Source organism: Cricetulus griseus, assembly GCF_003668045.3.
Source record: "Cricetulus griseus strain 17A/GY chromosome 1 unlocalized genomic scaffold, alternate assembly CriGri-PICRH-1.0 chr1_1, whole genome shotgun sequence".
In the NCBI taxonomy this organism is placed as follows: Eukaryota; Metazoa; Chordata; class Mammalia; order Rodentia; family Cricetidae; genus Cricetulus; species Cricetulus griseus.
The window spans coordinates 103,517,132-103,536,177 of NW_023276807.1; the positions used below are offsets into that span (position 1 = coordinate 103,517,132).

A 19,046-nucleotide genomic window follows, 5' to 3' on the forward strand; every position below is an offset into this window, starting at 1 on the left:
GAGAAAGAAGCCAGACATTTCCTCCAAGGAGAGGGAGAGAGAGAGAGAGAGAGAGAGAGAGAGAGAGAGAGAGAGAGAGAGAGAGAGAGAGAGAGAGAGAGAGAGAGAGAGAGAAGTTCATCTGCCTAGATCTAGTGAGCACCTACCATTTTCTGGTTATAAACCCTGCATTTTAGTCCACCAACCAGTCTCCAACCAACGAGAATGGTTAGCCGTGCTGTGGCACATTGCCAGAACAGGGGAGGTAACAAGTGGAGAAGCGAATCCAGAGGTGGGGCGGACTGGAAGGGCGAGGGCGGGTCTTGAACCTGGGAGGCGGGATCAACATGGAGGCGGGGCTTGCCACGGAGCGCCTGGCTCCTGGCCCAGCCCGCCGCAAAGCTGGGCAGCAGAGCAGGGATCCGCCTCCCGGACGCAGGGTCTGTGGGCTGGGAACCGGCAGGTAAGGTACTGCATGAGTCTCGGGACGGGACGGGACGTGGACATGTGCGGCACAGTCGAGTCTCAGAGACCTGCCTGGGTCCTTTGAACCTGTGTCCCGCCGTGGGATGGGAGTGGGGTTCACAGGGCGGAGCGGCGACATCCTGGGCTGAGGTCTGGGCTGTCAGTTCAGAGGTGAAGTAGTATTTCGCGTGTGTCCTGTGTCCCTCTCGGCTGCTCTGGCACCCGCTACAGGGCCCATCTAGAGGAACTCCGAAGACTCAGAAGGTGAATTGTTTCCCATGCACTCCCAGTAATCCAAACTTTCCTTCCTTCAGAGGCTCCTCTGAGAGAAAAGCCACCTGTTAGAGCTGATTCACACTGACTGACGCATGAGTGATTGGGTGTGGGGAATTTTCAGATCTTGAGGAAGAGAGAGCCTCTGAGAGTTGTTGGTTAGCGGACATGTGGGTCTCCACCTCCACCCTGCAGCTCACCCTTTCTGCAGCTCTGGGCCTTGGCTGTTAATAGGTTGAGAGCCCTGTGGGAGCCAATTCCCTCTGCCCCCTCTCATGCCCCTGAGCACCGGCTGGCCCCTCTCTGCTCATCTGTTTGTTCATTCCATGACACTGGTGGTGAAGTGCCTCCTAGACAGATGACCCCAGTAAGCAGTCCTGAGATGCCACCCTGGCCCAGGCACTGTGTGGGTGAGACCATCTGAAGGGGCTCTGGAGATGTCACCTGATGGGTCAGTGGTGAAATGAACAGAATTGTTTCACAACAGAATGGGTCCAGGGGTTAGGTCCTGGGATGGGAGCAGGGACATGGGTACAGGTCAGGCCTGTGCCAACTCTGTGTGACCTAGGTGGGTGCCTGCCCTCACTTGCTTTGGTCCCTTTGGACCAGAGGAAGAGCTGGGCTGTGCTCTTTCCCTGGCAGGGAAGCCCAGTCCAGGGCCCCAGATCCAGCTCTCCTCTCCTGGGTCCCAAGAGTGGCTCCAAGAGGATGAGAGCCACAGGTCTGCCCACCTCCTCTCCCATACCCCCTGCTGGCTCTCTGGGACCTAGCTCTGGGTTCTGGGTGGAGACAGACCCTGGCAGAGGGGATAAACTGAAAGGATAGACAAGAACTGATGGGCAAAGACACCTGGCAGGAGGGGAGTACAAAGGGAGTCTTGCTTTTTCGGGGGGGTGTCCCCCTTCAGAGTTATATAGAAGCCAGCTCAGAAGGCTGGGGCCAAGAGGGACAGAGGGAAGGAAGGCAGACTCCAGAACTGCCTTGGCCCTTCCTTTCCACATGGATAGAGGAAGTGGGGTGCCCCTATAACGATGCATGTGCACATGTAGGCCCATGGATTGGAAGCCCAGGGGGTCCAGAGAGTCAAAATGACCTGCTCTAGTAATAGAGGGCCAGGAGGGAGAGTATAAATCCAGGCTGAGGCCCTGGGTTCAAATCCAGATGTATGATATTGGTCAGGCAGCTGAGCTTCCATTACATCTGTACCAGTATCAGGAACCACTTTCTACCCAAGGGTGGTTATGAGTGCCCACGGTCTGCTCGCGCTGTGTAGCTGATAGTCAGCTACTGGGACTGCTTCCTCTGTGTGTCCTGGTCACCTAGGGACAATGGTCCATTTCTGCTTGTGGTTGAGGTTGGGCTAGGCCATGCCTGGAGAGGCCTGGGGCAAAGGGTAGATTTCCAAGTTCCTGCCTGCATTGGTCTTGTGGGCAAACACCTGTGTCTACAAGGACTGACCAGTGTGGGTTCTGTCCTCAAAGCTCCATTATGAGGGGACCAAGGGTCAGAGATTCTGACAGGCCTTGCCCTCCTGCCATCATCTGGCTGGCTTATGTCCTTGGTATTTCCTGGGCACAGACATGTATGGTTCTTTTCTAACCCTGCTTGGCAGGGGAAGTGGGCAGCCTGGGCAGAAGAGATGGGGAACTTAAGGCCAGGAAAGCAAGGGACTCTCTGGGCTGAGATGTAAGTGTTAGGTAGGGACAGAGAGGCCAGGGAGGGTCATTGACCTAAGTGCCCTGTATATGCCAGGTGTGGTAAAAGCATGGAGGAGAACGAGGAAAAGCATTCTTCAAACCGAAAAGGCCTCCTCTGAGAGTAAAGGACTCCATTGGGCCTCTGCAGTCCTCCAGTGGCACTGTCTGGACATTCAAGGGTGATGGCCCCATATGTGGGGTGCCTGGGAGTTGTGGGAACCTTCCAGGCTCACCTTCCATCTCCCTCACTGCCCCTCAGCCTGTGCCTAGTGGGCAGTGGAGATGAAGCCCAGAGGAATGCTGCTGCCTCCCAGGAAAATTATACTTCTTTTTTTATTTAATGATTTATTTATTTTATGTATTTTGCCTGCATGTATGTCTGTGTGAGGGTATCAGATCCCTTGGAACTGGAGTTACAGACAGGTGTGAGCTGCCACGTGGGGGCTGGGAATTGAACCTGAGTCCTCTGGAAGAGCAGTCAGTCCTCTTAACTGCTGAGCCACCTCTCCAGCCCCAAATATACTTCTTGTCTTTCCCTTTTCTGTTCTGTAAAGCAGTGTACAGGTGCAGAGTCACATGGCTGAAGCTGGACCAGTGCCAGCCCCATCCCCACCCCCACCCCACTCATGAACTCCAGGGACAATAGGAATGAAACAGAAAGCTAGCTGGGCTTCAGGATGATGGATATCATGGTCACCCAGATGCCATCCCATCTACCTTTTTCTTCTTCCCCAACACTCTGACTTCTGAGGTTCCAGCACCAAATGTTTGGACTCCCTGTTGCTCCATGCTGTAACCACTGGTCCTAGAATCCAGAAACGACTCCTTAGTCCACATGAGCAGGCCATGGAGGGTTCCAGGCATACCTGAGCGACTTTTGCTAGCTGGCCTCCAGGAACAGTGTTGGCTTGATCACTTGGGGGCAGTCGCCTAGGAGGTCAGTAGGCCTTAAGGCTAACAGGCACCCTGTGCCATACACTCCCATGCCCTATGGCCAAACTCAGATTCCGAGAACTGCTGCCTGCTTCCCTATGACTCATGTTTACTGTACACCCACTGGGCATGGTAGAGTGGCCCACGACCAGACATGCCTGCTTTAGGTGGCTGAGTTGGGTGCAGGATGTCTGCCTGTTTGAGCCTGCAAAAGGGGGTGTGGTCCTAGACTTGGTATCTGCCAGGTTGGTGGTATTCATGCTATGACCAGAGTGGGCTCCCTCATGACCCAGGGCTGAGCCAGCTCAGGCTGCTTTCCTAGGGTTCTCAGAGCAGAAGCTGGGCACGACGGGCACAGAGCTTGTCACGAGAACCAAGACAGAGTCGTGTTTCTTCCAGGCCTTGTAAGCTTGTGTTTTTAGGCTTCAACACCTTCCCTGTGAAATGGGATCAGACTAGGATTAGTTCATGGATTCACTAGGACATGTAAGTGAGAACGCTCTCAAACTTTAGGTGCTACAGGCCTCTGAGATGCCCTTTCAAAACAATATCCTCAGGTCTGAGCTGGGGGTTCATGCTCTTGACCCTGAACAGACAACAGCCTGGCCCTCAGGGTGTTATAACCTGTTCTATGGTATGTTATAACCTGTCCCCATACCTTAGGCTTCCCCGATGGCCCTACCTACCATGCTGAGGCAGATAAGTAGATGGCCATGCCCTTACAGCTGCCTAGTCCTAGCCGGAATGGGAAGAGGCCAGGGCTGGACAGGGGGCCTAGAATGCTCTGGTGGGTTTTACATTTGCCTCAGCTTTGAAAGCCTAGAGTAGCACTTGCAGTTCATTTGGGACCTGGATGGAGAGCTGAGAATTGCCATCCACCTTGTTCCCAGACTCTGTGACATTGGCAGACTCCATTTCAGAAGTCTGCTTATCTGGACCAGTATCCCTCCCACACATGCCGTGTGCTCTGTGTACCAGGCCCAAAACAAAGCCTGGGCCATGGGAGTGGTCAGGCCCACAGGCGTGAGGACAAGGATTGCTGGTAGATGTAGTAATTCAGTGGCCCCACCACACTCTCTGAGAAGACAATTTTGTTAAAGACATAACTATCCGGATTAGTGATCAGAGAGCCCTCCTTGGCGGCCCTACTCCTGAGCTGTGTGCCTCCTCATAACTGTATACAGCAAGACCTGTCTGTCCACCCCCATCAGGAACTCATGCAACAAAGGGCTCTGATTGTTGGCCTCGAAGTGAGAGGTACAGCGAGGTTCCTGCAGGCTGAGTGGGATGGGCAGCTGTTGGCAGTGGTGGTGGAGTATTCTGCTAGGTTCTTTGAAGTTAATCTGCCACTCTCCTCACCCACATTTAACTCTCCATTGAACACCAGAGACAAACACATCCCTGCCCATCATCCTGGAAGCTGTGCTGCCTGGGCCGGCAGAGTTTCCACTCAGACAGTAGTGGGTTCTTGTGCTGGGGCCTCTCATGAAGTTCTCTAGGTTTCTGTCACAGTCCCTCCCATGGATACTATCTGCCACTCAGTATCAGGGACCCAGCCATTCACTCTGTAGACCAGGCTGCCCTTGAACTCACAGAGGTCCACCTGTCTCTGCCTCCAAGTGCTGGGATTAAAGGTGTGTGCCACCATTGACTGGCTTGACAGGGAATTCTTTTCTGGTAGGAAAAATAGTTGCCAAGCTCTGAGCAACCATGTGACCCTGCCCCAAACTGAAACAGTGCCTTTCTCTGTGACTGCTCCTGTCAAAAAGACACACATTGACATTACCTGGCAGGGGAGACACCATGGTCACAAAGGTGGTTTTCCCAGGGCAAGGTTTACCCATTGCACTTTGGATGTGCTGACCCCTGAGACTTCCTCAAATGCAGGGACTCCATAATTTGTGTTAGTGGGGACATGTTCATGCTCTCTTCTACCCTAAGCTGCCTGCAGGAGGCTTCTTAGGTGCTGACCCCAAGAGCTGGCACCTGTAAGAGGTCCCAGCAGAAGGCAAAATTCACAAGTGGGGGAGTTGGCATCTGGAAAAACTAGCCTGGAGCCCTGAGCTGCAGACGTGGGGAGCACAGCCCTAGGGAGCATAGTGCCAGGCACTGAGCAGGAGGAGGCACAGCAGAAACAGCACTTTGACCCTGTCTGCTTCTTCCCCTCCTGTTTGAATCCAGGAAGGGGGCCCTTTTCTGGAAGAGTTAAGTGGTTGACACTGACCCTTTTTTCACTCTGATGGCTAGGCAAACAGTGTTGGGGGCCTGGGCCTGGCAGGCAGGTGGTCCAAGGCCAACTGTGTGAGTCTGATCCTGGCAGAGCGAGGGATTAAGTTCCCTGTTGCAATTGCCTTCTGTTGTCAGAAATCTTTAGGAACACAGGTATGACCTCCTGGGGGCTGGGTTAGTTCAGATGGCTTCTATCAGACCATGCTGTGTGAGCTGGACGCCTTTCACCCTCTCTGAATAGCACAGACATAAAAGGTCTAGCCTCATAGGGTATGTGATAGGGCTGAGATACATAGTTGTGACCTGTGGCAACTAGATCTATGCAGGGCTTGAGGACCTCCACAGTTGGTGTCAGGCTGTCCAGAGTTCCCCACGAACCAGTGCTAACAGTGCTTGTGACCTGCACCTACTCTATCTCAGGACTTCATGTTGTACTTGTGGCTGGCCACCTTTCCCTGTGGATTCCTACCCAATCTTACTGCTTGCCTGTCCAATTCTACTAGTGGGGTGAGTGTGCAGCTCCAGGGACCCTCATTCCAGCTTTTGAGCCTAACACATGCCAGGGCTGGGACTTCTACAGACGGAGCTGCTCCAGGGTGAAACCCCAGGGCAGGAGCCATTGGTAATAACCTACCTTCCAGGCTTCTCTAGAACTATGTCCTTTCCCTCTCAGATCCAAGGCTATAGCTGCCCAAGGAAGTGGGGCCTGGTTCGCCTGCTGTGGAGTCTGCTGTTGGGTCCACTGGACAGCTTAGCCCAGAGTCCCCCAGCTCACTGCTCGGCTTCGGGAGAGTTCAGTCTCTGACACCAATCTTCCCATTTTCTCAAACATGTCACCAGGAGGGTGAATAGCTGTGGTTGGTGGTGGCTGTGCCCACTCCAGAGACAGGAAGTTGCCTGAGGAGGAAGAGGGTTGAGAAAGGACATCCCCTCCCCCCACCTCTGGGCCTTGCCTCAGACATCGCAGGGCAAGAAGGAAGCAGTCATTCTTGGGCTGGGGTCCAGAGAGACAGGAAGAGATCCACTCCAGGGCCAGGCCTCAGCCCACTCAAGACCCCCAAGAATGGTACACAAGGTACCCTGTGGAGGGGGAGCAGGAAAAGATTGCTGGTCAGAGGCAGGAGAATGGAATGGTACTGGCCAATATGGGTCCTGTGAGCATTAAGGTTGTTTTGTGATTTTTATATGTGTGTATTTTTGTGTGTATGTTTGCATGTGTCTTTGTTTTTGTAGGGGGAAATCATGTGTACATATGTGTACATGCCTGTGGAGGCCCAAGGTTGATGTTGGCTGTCTTCCTCTGTCATTTTCTACCTTAGTTTTTTTGAGACAAGAATCTCTCACTGAACCCAGGACTTGCTGATTTGGCTAAACTGGCTGGTTTACAGGCCCCTGCAATCCTCCTGTCTCTGTTCACCTCCCAGTACGGAATTACAGATGTTTTTTTATGTGGGTGATTGAGGATCTGAACTCATGCCTTCATGCTTGTGTGGAAAATGCTTTACTGACTGGGCCATCTCCTCAGTTCTTTGGTTTGTGTTTTTAATGGTCACTCTGAGCTAGGTAGGATGATACATACCTCTAGTTCCTGAACTTGGAAGGCAGAAGCAGGAGGATGGCTACAAACTTGAGAGCAGTCTGGCTTACATGGCAAGCTGTAGGTTAGCTGAGGCTAAACAGTGAGACCCTGTCTCAGAAGATTGAGGGGATAAAAGCTCACTTTAAGTTCTGGAGACCATCTCAATATCCCCACCGTACAGCAGTATCCCCTGAGAAAAAAATGGTGAGGAGTTTGACTGTTGGGTGAAAAAGCAGGTCTGCGGAGGACTATGGAGGCCTGTGGGAGCCTGTGGGGGCCTGTAGGGGCCTGTGGTGGTCTGTGGGTGCCTTTGGGGGGCCTGTGGGGGCCTGTGAAGGCATGTAGAGGCCCGTGGGGATATGTGGGGACCTTTGGGGACCTGTGGGAGCCCATAGGTGTCTGTGGGGGCCTGTGAAGGCCCATGGGGGGGTCTTTGGGGGCCTATGAAGGCTTGTGGAGCTGTGAGATATCAAGCAAATAGGGAGAGGTAAAGTTCCACAGAGGGACCCTTGGATAGGGAGCAAACCTGGTGAGAACTGGGTCTAGTGGTTCAGGCTCTGCCCAGCCCAGCCCTCTCCCCACACAGCCCAGGCTGGGGTTCTCTTTGCTGATGATAGCAGCTGTCTCTCTAGGGAGGAAGGAGCCAGACTTGACATCCTCAGGCTGTGTTTGCAGCACTGAGAGAGCTGTGCTACAGCCCCTACGGACAGTCTGTAGCCAGGAAGAGAGACTGACACACAGAAGCATAGAGCTGGGCTCTGCTGACCACCAGAAGCCACCTTATTTCTGGGAGCCGGGTGGGGGTGGTCAGGTAACATGGTCAGGCACCGCCACACTGGGGTGGAAACAGAGACTCTGTGTAGCTAGGAGAGCACAGGACTTGGGGTTAACACAGGTTGAGGCTATGGTGGTCAAGGACTTAGACTGGAGAAGTCTCCCTTCTGAAGGAGGGAATGATGGGGAATACCACTAGAGGCCCTCCATCTTCAGAAGCCTCCCCACCCCCTGCTGCCTGAGGACCTCGAGGGCACTGTCACCCAGCCTGAACATGGAGCCTCTGACTTGGGGTGGAAGGCCAGGTATAAGTGTGTGGGGAAGGATGGCACACGGAGGTCAAGGGACAGTGTAAGGGGGGCCAGGATCAGAGTACTGGATGAAGGCCTTGAACCCTGAGGCCAAGCCCAGTCACCTTTAACAGCTGCATTGTGCTTCTCAAGGCAGGAGAGGGTGGGGTGTAGGAGGCCTGGCCTTGTAAGGAGACAGGGTAGGGCCTTTGGGTGGGTAGAGAGAAGGAGATTCTCCCCTCCCTGTGACTGGCCTCTTCTGACTGTCAAAGACTAGACCAAACTGCTGAGAGAGGCCAGGTCTGGGTCCCTTTCCCGCCCACAAAGGCCAGACCCTTGTCCTCACTGGGCCTCCAAACAATGGGGTAGTGTGAGGGTGCCTGGGAATGTCTGGGTCAGCTGGGCCCATGCTGAAGGGTGAGGACAGGAGCCAGCGCTAGGCTGTGAATCATGGTGTCCACCAGGCCTTTGAGGCCCTGGGTTCCTAGCTGAGGAGAAACAAGCAGTTCTCAGTTCCACAAGCCAGGGTCTGGCTTGTGCCTCCTTCTTGCTTTTGGTCCCTTTCCGCAGCTATTCCTGTGTGTCCCCTAGGGCCTTCCCTCTGTCCTGTCCATGGCTCTCTCTGACTGCCCAACCTGAGACCTAGATCTGACTACTGCAGCTCCCCACAGCTTCTTGCCTGCTGGGACCCCAGCAGACAGCCTGAACCTTTGATGTGTGGCTGACCCCAAGAGGAACCCAATGAGAGGACATGGTGTTACTTTAAAAAGAGACCCAAAAATTCACTAAGAGTAGCCTGTGCAGAGGTACATACCTGTTGTCTCAACCACTAGGGAGGATGGAGTTCAGGGCCATCTGGGCACCATAGCAAGACCTTGTACCACGAAAAAGGGGTTTGGAGGTATAGCTGAGTGGTGGAACACTTGCCTAGTGTGTGTGTATGTGTGTGTGTGTGTGTGTGTGTGTGTGTGTGTGTGTGTGTGTGTAACTACACTATCATAGAGAACAAACAGCAAAACCTAAGAAATAAAAAGTGATAAAATCCAAGATACTAAGGAATAAAATAAACTCAGAGGATAAAATATTAAGCAACAGCATCAAACAATTTGGACTAGCTTAAAAATAATAATGTTTGGGGGCGGGGCAGGGGAGAGATGCAATGGATTAAGACAGACCCGAAGGCTACAAGTGGAGAGTGTGCAGAGGGAGGACTGGTCTGCCCACTAAGCCTGAATGGGCCCTCCCTGTGGCAGGGTGGACAGGGGCCAGAATAGCCACAGGAACCCACAGGGTATAGAGAAGCTAAGAGTGAGGGTCAGGCTTGGTGACCCTGGACCCTGGAACTCACTGGGGTAAAGTACTGGAAAGTGTCCAGGCTGAGCAGATCCAGAGAGCTTGTTGATTTTGAGTTGCCCAAGGAGGCCAACATGATGTGAAAAATACCCGAGTGTTGAGTAATAGATGACAGAGCAGGCCAAGGCCACTCACAACCACAGGGATCATGGCCGGTGCCTCTGGAGGCCTATCCTGGGAGACCCCAGCAGATAGCTACAGTGGGAGGTCTGGTACAGTGGCTCCAGACCAGGACACAGATGCTCACTCAGTGTGCCAAGGCTGACCCCTGACCTCTGCCCATGGCTCTGACACGAAGCGATGGGGGTGGATCCCTGATTGCCTTCCTCACTGCATCCCCCTCCCTGCAGGATGAACTTCATGGCCACACACAATATGCCCAGTGTGTTTCCTCATTGTCTCTGTGTCCTGGTGCTGAGAATTGGATCTCAGCAGGGTGCCCTCACCCCAAGGACTCTGGCACCAGTACTGTGCCAAGTGCCTGTGACAGTCTTTGTGAGCCATTTGGTTTGGTCCTCAGAGTACCATTCTCAACAAGCTGGCATCTCAGGAAAAGTGACTTGCATCAGCACAAAGGGACTAACATGTGACTGGAGCATAAGCCTGTTTGGTGCCTAGGTCCCAGTGCTTAGACCCTGTCTGCCTCAGCTGAGTATTGTGCCCAAGCATGGCACTTCTGTCTTGCATGTCTGAAGGTGTATGCACCTTCCCCTGTCCTGGCCCCAAGGCCTTTGCACAAGCTTTCCTCTGTCTGAGACACTGTCTGTGCAACCCTCTTGCTTGGCTAACTCACATGAAAAGTTTCTTCCTGAAGCTGGATGATGTGTCACTGTGTCTGGTGGGGTGGATGTCACAAGGATGTGAGTCAGAGGAGGCCACTTTCATGGATGATTAATAGGCACCCTTAGACAGAGGGTGATGCCAGCTTGGATCCTGGGGTTCAAGGTGTGGGGTTTGCCCATAGACAACGGTGCTCTGAATTCCTCCCTTTGTTCTTAGTACCTGGGAGCCCGAGTAACACTGAGTATGAGAGACGGGGACTTCATCGCTTCAAGATCACCCTTCTTTGCTTCACTGGGACTGTGGTGAAGCCTGCACCCTCTGTGCTTTGTCAGACAGCTCCTAGGACTTCTCAGTTCTTGAGGAGGAAACTGAGGCCTGGAATTCTGCTTCTTTGCCAGAGTCCTCTGGTGTGACCATCAGGCCCCTGACCTCCTACCCAGAGCCCTGACTTATCTACAGAGACTGGAACCCAGCACTGCTGTCCTTGTGGTGGGTGGACTTTCTGCCTAGGGGTGGGCCCTGGGGCTGCTCTAAACAAAGTTTAGCAGAAAATGCCTTCTAGGGCCCTTGGACTGTGAGGCTTTCAGGCTACCTCAGTGTCTCCATGAAGAGGACAGAATATTAACTGTGGCACAGGCAACTGTGAACTATCAAGTTAATAGCCTCCACACACAGAAAGATTCCTGGGTCTCCTTGGTCCAGCTGTATCAGAATCCTCTCTGCATTACTGATCCCATGCCTTGGCCTCATCTTGTGCTATGATGTAGGTGTCCCCAGGATGGGCTGGTGGGTGGGAGCTCTGACCTCTCAGCCACTGGGAGTTGGAGAGGTAGAGGAAGCTGGACCTGGGAAGGCCCTACCTTTGGTTGTATTCTTTGTCTTACTAGCGGTCAGCTTGACTCTGATCTCAGAAGAGATGGTGTTTCGCTCCAGACATGCTGACATGTTATTGTCAGATTTTGTCCCTAGCTCTATTTCTGTGGCTTTCAGAGGACCAGCAGAAAGCTCAGGAGCAAGGTATGAGTGTGTGCTGTCCCAGCAGGGTGCTTGTCCTTGCTTATCAGTACAGTCACTGTGAGGGAAAGCTACCCCGGGAAGAATTAGTGCCTACTCCATAATGCATAGCTTCAAGGACATCTTCATGTAAACAGAGTCCCCTTCCCCCTCCTAGAATGAAGAAGGTGGGCACATGGGTCTAGATCAGTGGTTCCCAACATTCCTAATGCTGCAACCCTTTAATAAAGTTCCTCATGTTATGGTGACCCCCAAACCATAAACATATTTTTGTTGCTACTTAATAACTGTAATTTTGCTACTGTTATGAGTTGCAAAGTAAATATCTGATATGCAATCCCTGTGAAAGGGTTATGTGACCCCCAAAAGGGGTCATAGCCCACAAGTTGAGAACAACTGTGGGTTTCATTTGGCAAGTGAGCACCATGAACTGAGTGTCATGGGGTATTGGGGCAGCAGCTACTGGGACACAGACAAGTCTTATGAGAAAAGTCTGATACCTACATCATACTGGATGTACATCCAACACTGATAACTACATCAGACACTGGACATGCAGGGGATGGACTTTGAGAGGTCCCTGGACCCAAGAGCTGATTCTGGAGGAGAATGTAGGTAACAACATTGAGGGGAGGAATATAAAGGAAGCCAGACTGTGTGAGGAACTGGACAATGCCTTTCAGAAGGGACAGTGATCTGGACATGGAGCCTTGGAAAGCTGGGAGGGTAGATTTCTGTGTGTGGAGACAGAAGGCAATCTGGTGTGTTTGATCAAATTCTGACCCTGCAGGGATGCAGTTCAGCCGAGAGCAGTGGGAATAATGGAGCATCTACCTGACCTAGGAGAATGTGATGGGAAAGTCTCGCCTGATGTTAAGCAAGGGCATTTCCAAAGCATTCCTCTGACACTTCTTGATAAAGATGTTACCAGTGGAAGCCTAGTATCCTGGAGTAAGTTGGTCCATTACCTCCCTACATGGCCCACACAGGAGCTGTGGAGGAACTGAGGCTCAGAGTGAGTTACAAGTCTAGGAGGAAGGGATGGAGCCAGAGCTGTCCACAGTGAATCTGCTGTCTAACCACTGACCCACTCTGTCACTTAGGTGGAGAGATGCTCCTAGTGGTGGGTGTACTCAGAACCAAGTGCCAGTCTCAGGCGGCAGCTCCCAGTGTTTACTACAAGGCCTGGGTCACTGGAGTGCCCAGGCTAGCTGCATTGGGTGTGGGACTAGCGAGTTCCCCTGAGCCAAGCTGGGTGGAACCATGAAAGATGCAGGCTGCAGCTGTGGGTGAGGTGCCAGGAACTCGGGGGTGGACCTGGCCTATACGTCAGCACTCTAGAAAGTTTCTTCTCAAGCAATTAAAAGGTGGAAACTTGTCAGTATTTGTGATGAACTGAAGTGTGAATCCTGAAACGCCTCTGCTGGCTTGCGGTTTGAGGCAGGAGAGCCGGCTCACATCAGGCATCACAACAGCCTGCATTTCCTGGAGACTTTGCCCATCTCTTTCTCCCCAGCCCCACCCACCCCTCACCATATTGGCCCTGGTTGTCCTCATTATGGAACTCTTCCCCAGGGCTCCTCCTTGACAGTTTGCTGACCCCTCCTGGCCAGAGCAAGCTCTGCACCAAGTTTGGGAGTCTCACTTATTAGGAACCATGATCTAGGGCCTGGGGAAGGATGTCTGGTCAGACATTCCAGGACATAGTGAGCTCCCTTTGGTGCTCTGATATGTGGTACCCTGGCCCAGTCTTGCAGCTGGTCTCACCCAGTCAAGGTCCAAGGCATCAGTGAGCCTTGGCTACAGCCAAAATAGACATCAATTCTGTGAAAGACTCTTGTGTCCATCAGTTTAGCTCTGAGTCACACATTCTGGGCTCAAGGATGTGCTAGTTTTAGCTGCACTAGAGATGCGGCCTTGTGTATGGCCTAAGCCCATTTTCTAGCTGTTCAGCATTCATCTCTTGGGCCCCTGGGGATTTAGTGGGACTCAGATCCATGAAGAAAGTTGGAGTCACATTTGTTGACACTGGTGGGTTGGGCTGAGTTACTGATGTGATTCCAGAGAAAAGGCAAGGTCCTAGGTAGTTCTAGCTTCAAAGGAAGTGGCTTTCATTTTCAAAATGTAGCTGTTGGGAATGGCCGGGCAGGAAATGGTGGTCTCACCACATCCCCTTGGCTTAGCCTTTGCTCTGTGGTTAAAACAGCTTGATTGAGCCAAAGAAGAGTCGGTCTGGGAGTGAGAGAAATACCAAGGTTTTTGGTGCATTTGGGCCAGGTATGGTGTTCCATTCACGAGAGATGTGAGAGGCTTCCAAAGGGATGTGGCATCCAGGGAAGCAAGCTTAGGGTCACCCTTTTGAGATATATGCAGCATTGTGAGCTAGCCTCTCCCCGACAGGGCCTATCAGGAAGTGGGTCAGACCAAAGGAGAAAGCATCTGGGCATCCCATGAAGAACCTGGGTGAGGCTCCATTTGGGCCCACTCCCTAGGGCAACACTAATGGAGTCCTATACCCTAGAGAGCTGAAAACAATAGGAGCTTACCCCCTCACAGTTCTGGCAATCACAGGTCCAAAGTCACGGTAGAAGCAGGGTTGCATTTCTTCACCAGGCCGGTAGAGGAAACCTTCCTTGTTGCTTGTTACTGGTGTTGGGAGGTCTCATTTCAGTCCCTTGTGTTTACATGGTCTCCTGTGCCATCCTTTTAAAGACAGGTCTCACTGTGTAACCCTGGCTGTATTCAAACTCTCTATGTATACTAGGCTGGCCTCAAACTCATAGAGACCCACCTGTCTCTGCTTCCCAAATTCTAGGATTAGAGGCACGAGCCATCACACCCAACTCCAGTGTCATCTTAAGGGAGGTTTGCCATTGGTTAATCCAGGATGGGAGCCTTAAACTACATGAAAAACCCTCTTCCAACCTAGGTTATGTTCAAAGGTTACAGGGTATGGCTGTATCCTTTGGGAGCTGCTATTTAGATTGTTGTACCACATGACCCAGCAGAGCGCCTTGTCCTCTAGGCCACCTACTCAACCACCCAGGACAGATTTCCAAGGAATTCTAGAAGCCCTTCCTCATTGTACAGTGGGCAGAACAGGGCTTGGAAACAGGAGAGAGCTCCAGTTCATGGAGGGTTGGGTGGGACTTCAGGGGAGTTGACCTAAGTCCTATAGGAGGGGCTGATATGGAATATCTTCTTTGAGAGGTTGAAGTTGCCCATTGGAGGTGCTCCCAGCCTTCCCTGGACTCAATGCCCATCCCAACCCTGGAAGATTCTCCTCTTTAATGCCTGAGCTGTGCAGACACGTGGTCAGCAGAAACCAGACTGGGTACAAGGTTCTGGGTGTGAGGAGTGGGTTCCAATCCAATACCACATATCCCTGGCTGTGGGCCAAGTTTGTGCCATCCTGTCTGAATCTCAGAAGAGTACCGATGTTGCAGGGTCAGCCTCCTATGAGTCTTGAGGTGCCAGGGCAGGGCCAGCACTTCTGTGCCCTATAGATCCTGTCACTGTGTGTCTTAGTTAAGGTTTTTTTATTGCTTTGAAAAGATACCATGGCAATGGCAACTCCTAAGGAAAACATTTCATTGGGGTGTCTTGCTTACAGTTGCAGAGGTTCAGTCCATTATCATCATGACAGGAAGTGTGACAGCATGCAGGCAGACATGGTACTGGAGAAGTAGAGTCCCAGATCTTGCAGGCAACAGGAAGTTGACTGAAAGTCACACTGAGGGAAGCTTGAGCAAAAGAGGCCTCAAAGCCCGCCCCCACAGTGACACACTTCCACCAACAAGGCCACACCTCCTAATAGAACCACTCCCTTTGGGGGCCATTTTCTTTTAAACCACCATACGCTGTGTTGGAGCTTGCCTCACTCTTGAGCTGGCCTAAATGTGTGTCTGTGTGAGGGTATCAGATCCCATGGAACTGGAGGTACAGATGATTGTAAGCTGCCATAAGGGTGCTGGGAATTGAACTCAGGTTCTCTGGAAGAATAGCCAGTGTGCTTAACTGCTGAGCCATCTGTCCAGCACCCCCCACCCTTCCACCACCACCTTTGCTGGCTAGCTCTTACCTTCTCTGGTAAGTGTCTTGAGTCTGGCTTTGGTGTGGTGGGGATCGCCAAGTTTGGAAACTTAAGGCACCAGTCCAGGGTAGGAGGATAGCGTAGGGTCAAGGCTGCCTGCCTAACCCTGGTAATGGCAGCCTCACCCCTGCCACATGCATCTTCCTGTTTGGGTTCTGGTGTGGAGTTACCTCCATGGTACAGCACAAGGTGAAGGTTATGGAGTGACCCTCATGGGGGGGGGTGTTCTTAAATGTCTTCTTTCTCCAGAACATGACTGGCAGTGTTGTTTACTATCTGGGGAGATGAGAAGGAAGGCACTTGGAGAAACTGACCTAGATCCAAGGGGCCTGCCGAGGTCACATAGCTCAGGACTCCTAGGAGATGGGATTAGGGGAGGGTCTAAAAGTGGCCTGCCTCTTCTGGAGACTCCTTGTTTGTGCTCAGACTCCCCGATAGACTTATGGGGCAGGGCTTTGGGTTGGAGACCTGGCTGGGGTCAGGGTGGGTATGGTTCATCACCCAATTCCACCTCCACTGTATTTAAGAATGTGGGGACAAGAATGGGAGGGGTGGGGGGGGTTATGGGCTTGCTCTATGCCTCCCTACCTTAGGTTATATCCATCCTCCCATTTATATGGTAAGGGGGAACATATCTTTAGAGAGCTGGCTGGCTCCTGCTTTGTCTCCTGTTGGGATTTAAGAATCTCTACCCTCCTCTCCCTGAGTCCCGGCTGCCTTGTTTTTTGTGAAGCTCACCCTGAGTCCTTCCTGCTGTGACTCCCTCAGCCTTTCTCTGTTCTAGCAAACTTCTTCCTCCATCAGACCTAGGGCTCTCCTTCTGGACACTTCCCTGGGCCTGGCATGTCCTCTGGAGCCCACAGCTCCTGGATACCTTCGTGCCCACTGGGAACTGGTGTGTGCTCATTGCTGTGTGTTCCTGGGGCTCCTCACCTGCTCCTTCAGCTCAACCTTGCTGGAAAGGGAAAGGGCATCAAAAAGAGGCTTGTATCCCTATTCACTCCCTGCCCCAGCTTTCTACAGAAGGCAGGGACTGCCTTTGAGCACCTTGGAGGGTAGAGCTTGGTTCAGGCTTGGAGAGGCTGGGGAGCTGTATCTACCCTGAGGAGGCCCAGACAGCCAAGCTGAAGCTTTCTGCTCTCCAGAAGACAGCAATGCTCTTCAGTCAACTGGCCCTGGGTGGCCTGAAGATCTTGGCAGCAGAGATTGGGCTTCAGACATGGGGAAGGCAGGAGCTGCTTCACCAGCAAGCTGCCCTTTTTGAGGGGTTGACACAAAGGTCTGTGCCTATGAATGGGTAGGTACTTGTATAACCAATCCTGGGGTTAGTGTTCAAGGTTATTAGAGTCAGAGCCACAGGCAGAGAGGTAAAAGCTGGGTAGGAGGATGCTCCCATGAAACCTCAAGGGCAAAGTAGAGACTCTACTACTCCTGAAAACCCTGTAGTATGTGGACTCAGTCCCACCATGAGGTTGCCCCCAAGTCCCCCTTTTTCATCCACCTCTTCCTATCCTGAGGTTGGGGCTCAGATGAGGAGAAACAGAGGTACTCAGTGGCTTGGGTTGAAATTCCTGGCAGGGGGTGGGGAGCTAGGGCAGGTCAAGAAGCTGGGTTTAAGCCTGGCAATGGTGGCGCATGCCTTTAATCCCAGCACTCGGGAGGCAGAGACAGGCGGATCTCTGTGAGTTCCAGGCCAGCCTGGTCTACAATCTACAAAACTACACAGAGAAACCCTGTCTCTAAATAAATAAATAAATAAATAAATAAATAAATAAATAAATAAGAAAAGAAGAAGCTGGGCTTGTGGGGCAGAGATGCCTGGGAGGGGCTTATTCTAAGTGGGACACTGGGCAGGAACCCTGGAACAGTAGAATGTGCTTGTCCGGTGAGGCTATTAAGGGCTTTCCAGAAGGCAGACGTTGTGGGGGCCAAAACCCAGCAGGCTGATGGGGTACTGCCCTGGGCCCCAGGTGGACTTTAGGACCTTGGTACGTGGAAGTCATGAAATGCCTTCTCCTTGGGACTGCCCAGTAACAGGAAGTCCCAGACAGGGAGGAAGCCCTTTTGGCCCCAGTTCCCCACCCCCATGCAGCAGACTGAGCTGCTCTGCAGCTGGGCAGTGCTGGGAGCTGCTGGGGGGCCTTGGGGCTCACAAGCTTGGAAGATGCAGGTTGTAGTCCCTCCCCACAGGCCCTGGGATGAATAGCCTTTCTGGACTCAAGGACTCCTGTACCCAGCAGGTCACAGGAAGGAGTAGTGCCATGTGTTGGGTCAGTGCCATGAGGTAAGTTGAACAGCTAGATTTGGGGTTCTGGAGGTGGCATTGCCCTAGCTACTATAAGACTTGGTTTGGGGGAAGGGAAGACCATAGTCTTTATCAGGGTTGAGGTAGGGACTAATGGGACTTGGTTCTGGGAGAAGCAATAATCTCTAAGGAGATAGACCTTTGTGAGCTTAGCCCTTAGATCTGAATGGTCTAAACGGGGGCCCAGAGAGGGAACTGGCCATTAGGACACTCTTAAGACTTTGTCATGTGTCAGCCAACAGCAGCTTTGGCGAGGTGGAAGCCAGCCTGCCAGAGTGGAAGTCCAGGCCTATGAGCCCTTCCCACTGTAAACCCCCTCTGATGTGGCCTTAGTGTTAGGTTCTGTGTCTACACATATTGCATGAATGTGTGTGTGTGTGTGTGTGTGTGTGTGTGTGTGTGTGTGTGTGTGTGTGTGCACTTGAGGGGACAGATGGAGCTGTGTGAGGTCCTGGATGCCTACATGTGAGTGCTGTGCTCAAGGACCTGACATAAAGTAGATAATCCCAAGGCCTCAGGAGACTGAGGAGAGGGAGCTGTTCTGTGACACTGACAGAGGTGCAGCCCCTGTGGCTGCCCCCTGAGTTATCTGGTACAGCTGGTCACTAGACCTTTTAGCATTTTGGTTTTGATTCTCTTACAGAGAAAGATTCTAGGAAGAGGAAGGAAGAAAGGGAAACTAAAAGGGGAGAACTTATGAGCCAGTGTGAGCAGGGGGAGCCACAGGGGTGAGTGTCAAGCTGTGGCAGTGGTCTGGGTGGGTGGGTGGGAGGAGTATAGTAAGAGCCTCTGACCTACCAGACAAACAGCACATGCAGCTTTGGAGGAGTTATTGGCTTTTTCAACCCTTGATATCTTCATTGGTGATATGGGGCAACACTGGTTGGAATACCAAGGTGTTGGGACGATGATGTGCGGTGGTCCCTGGAGAGCACAGAGTCTGGCCCATGGGGAGTGCCCAGTGCAAGTCCTGAGCCCTTCTGTGAAATATAAGTAAAGCACTGAGTTTATGTGTGCTAGGTGAAGGCTGACGAGCTGTCAGGTAGTGGACTGGGCCAGCCTCTAGGGAACACTCATGAAGGGCCTTAGACTGTGAATGTGTCTTTGGGTTTGTTGCTTGCATATATATGAGTGCGAATAAATGGGTGATTTGTATATGTCTATAGTACACATGTATCAGCATACACGTGTGAGCAAGCACATGTCTAAGTATGTGTGAGTGTCAACACATGAGTTTATGCTTTTAAAAAATGCCATTTTTAATTACGTGTACGTGTGT

General features: G+C 52.2%; 1 protein-coding gene and 1 pseudogene across 3 annotated transcripts in view; both read left to right on the plus strand.

Moving 5' to 3' along the window:
- Window positions 1–349: 349 nt before the first annotated feature.
- Sh3bp2 (SH3 domain binding protein 2) overlaps window positions 350–19,046 on the plus strand; it is a 36,632-nt gene continuing 17,935 nt past the window's right edge. For 2 of the 3 annotated variants that reach the window (XM_035452620.1, XM_035452622.1), the window contains exon 1: window positions 350–442. The gene's annotated coding sequence lies outside the window, so the exon portion shown is untranslated. Of the gene's footprint in view, window positions 443–509; window positions 709–19,046 lie in introns of those variants that run through there. The other variant, XM_035452621.1, reaches the window with a different exon arrangement.
- Window positions 5,127–5,278, plus strand: LOC113832291 (annotated as a pseudogene).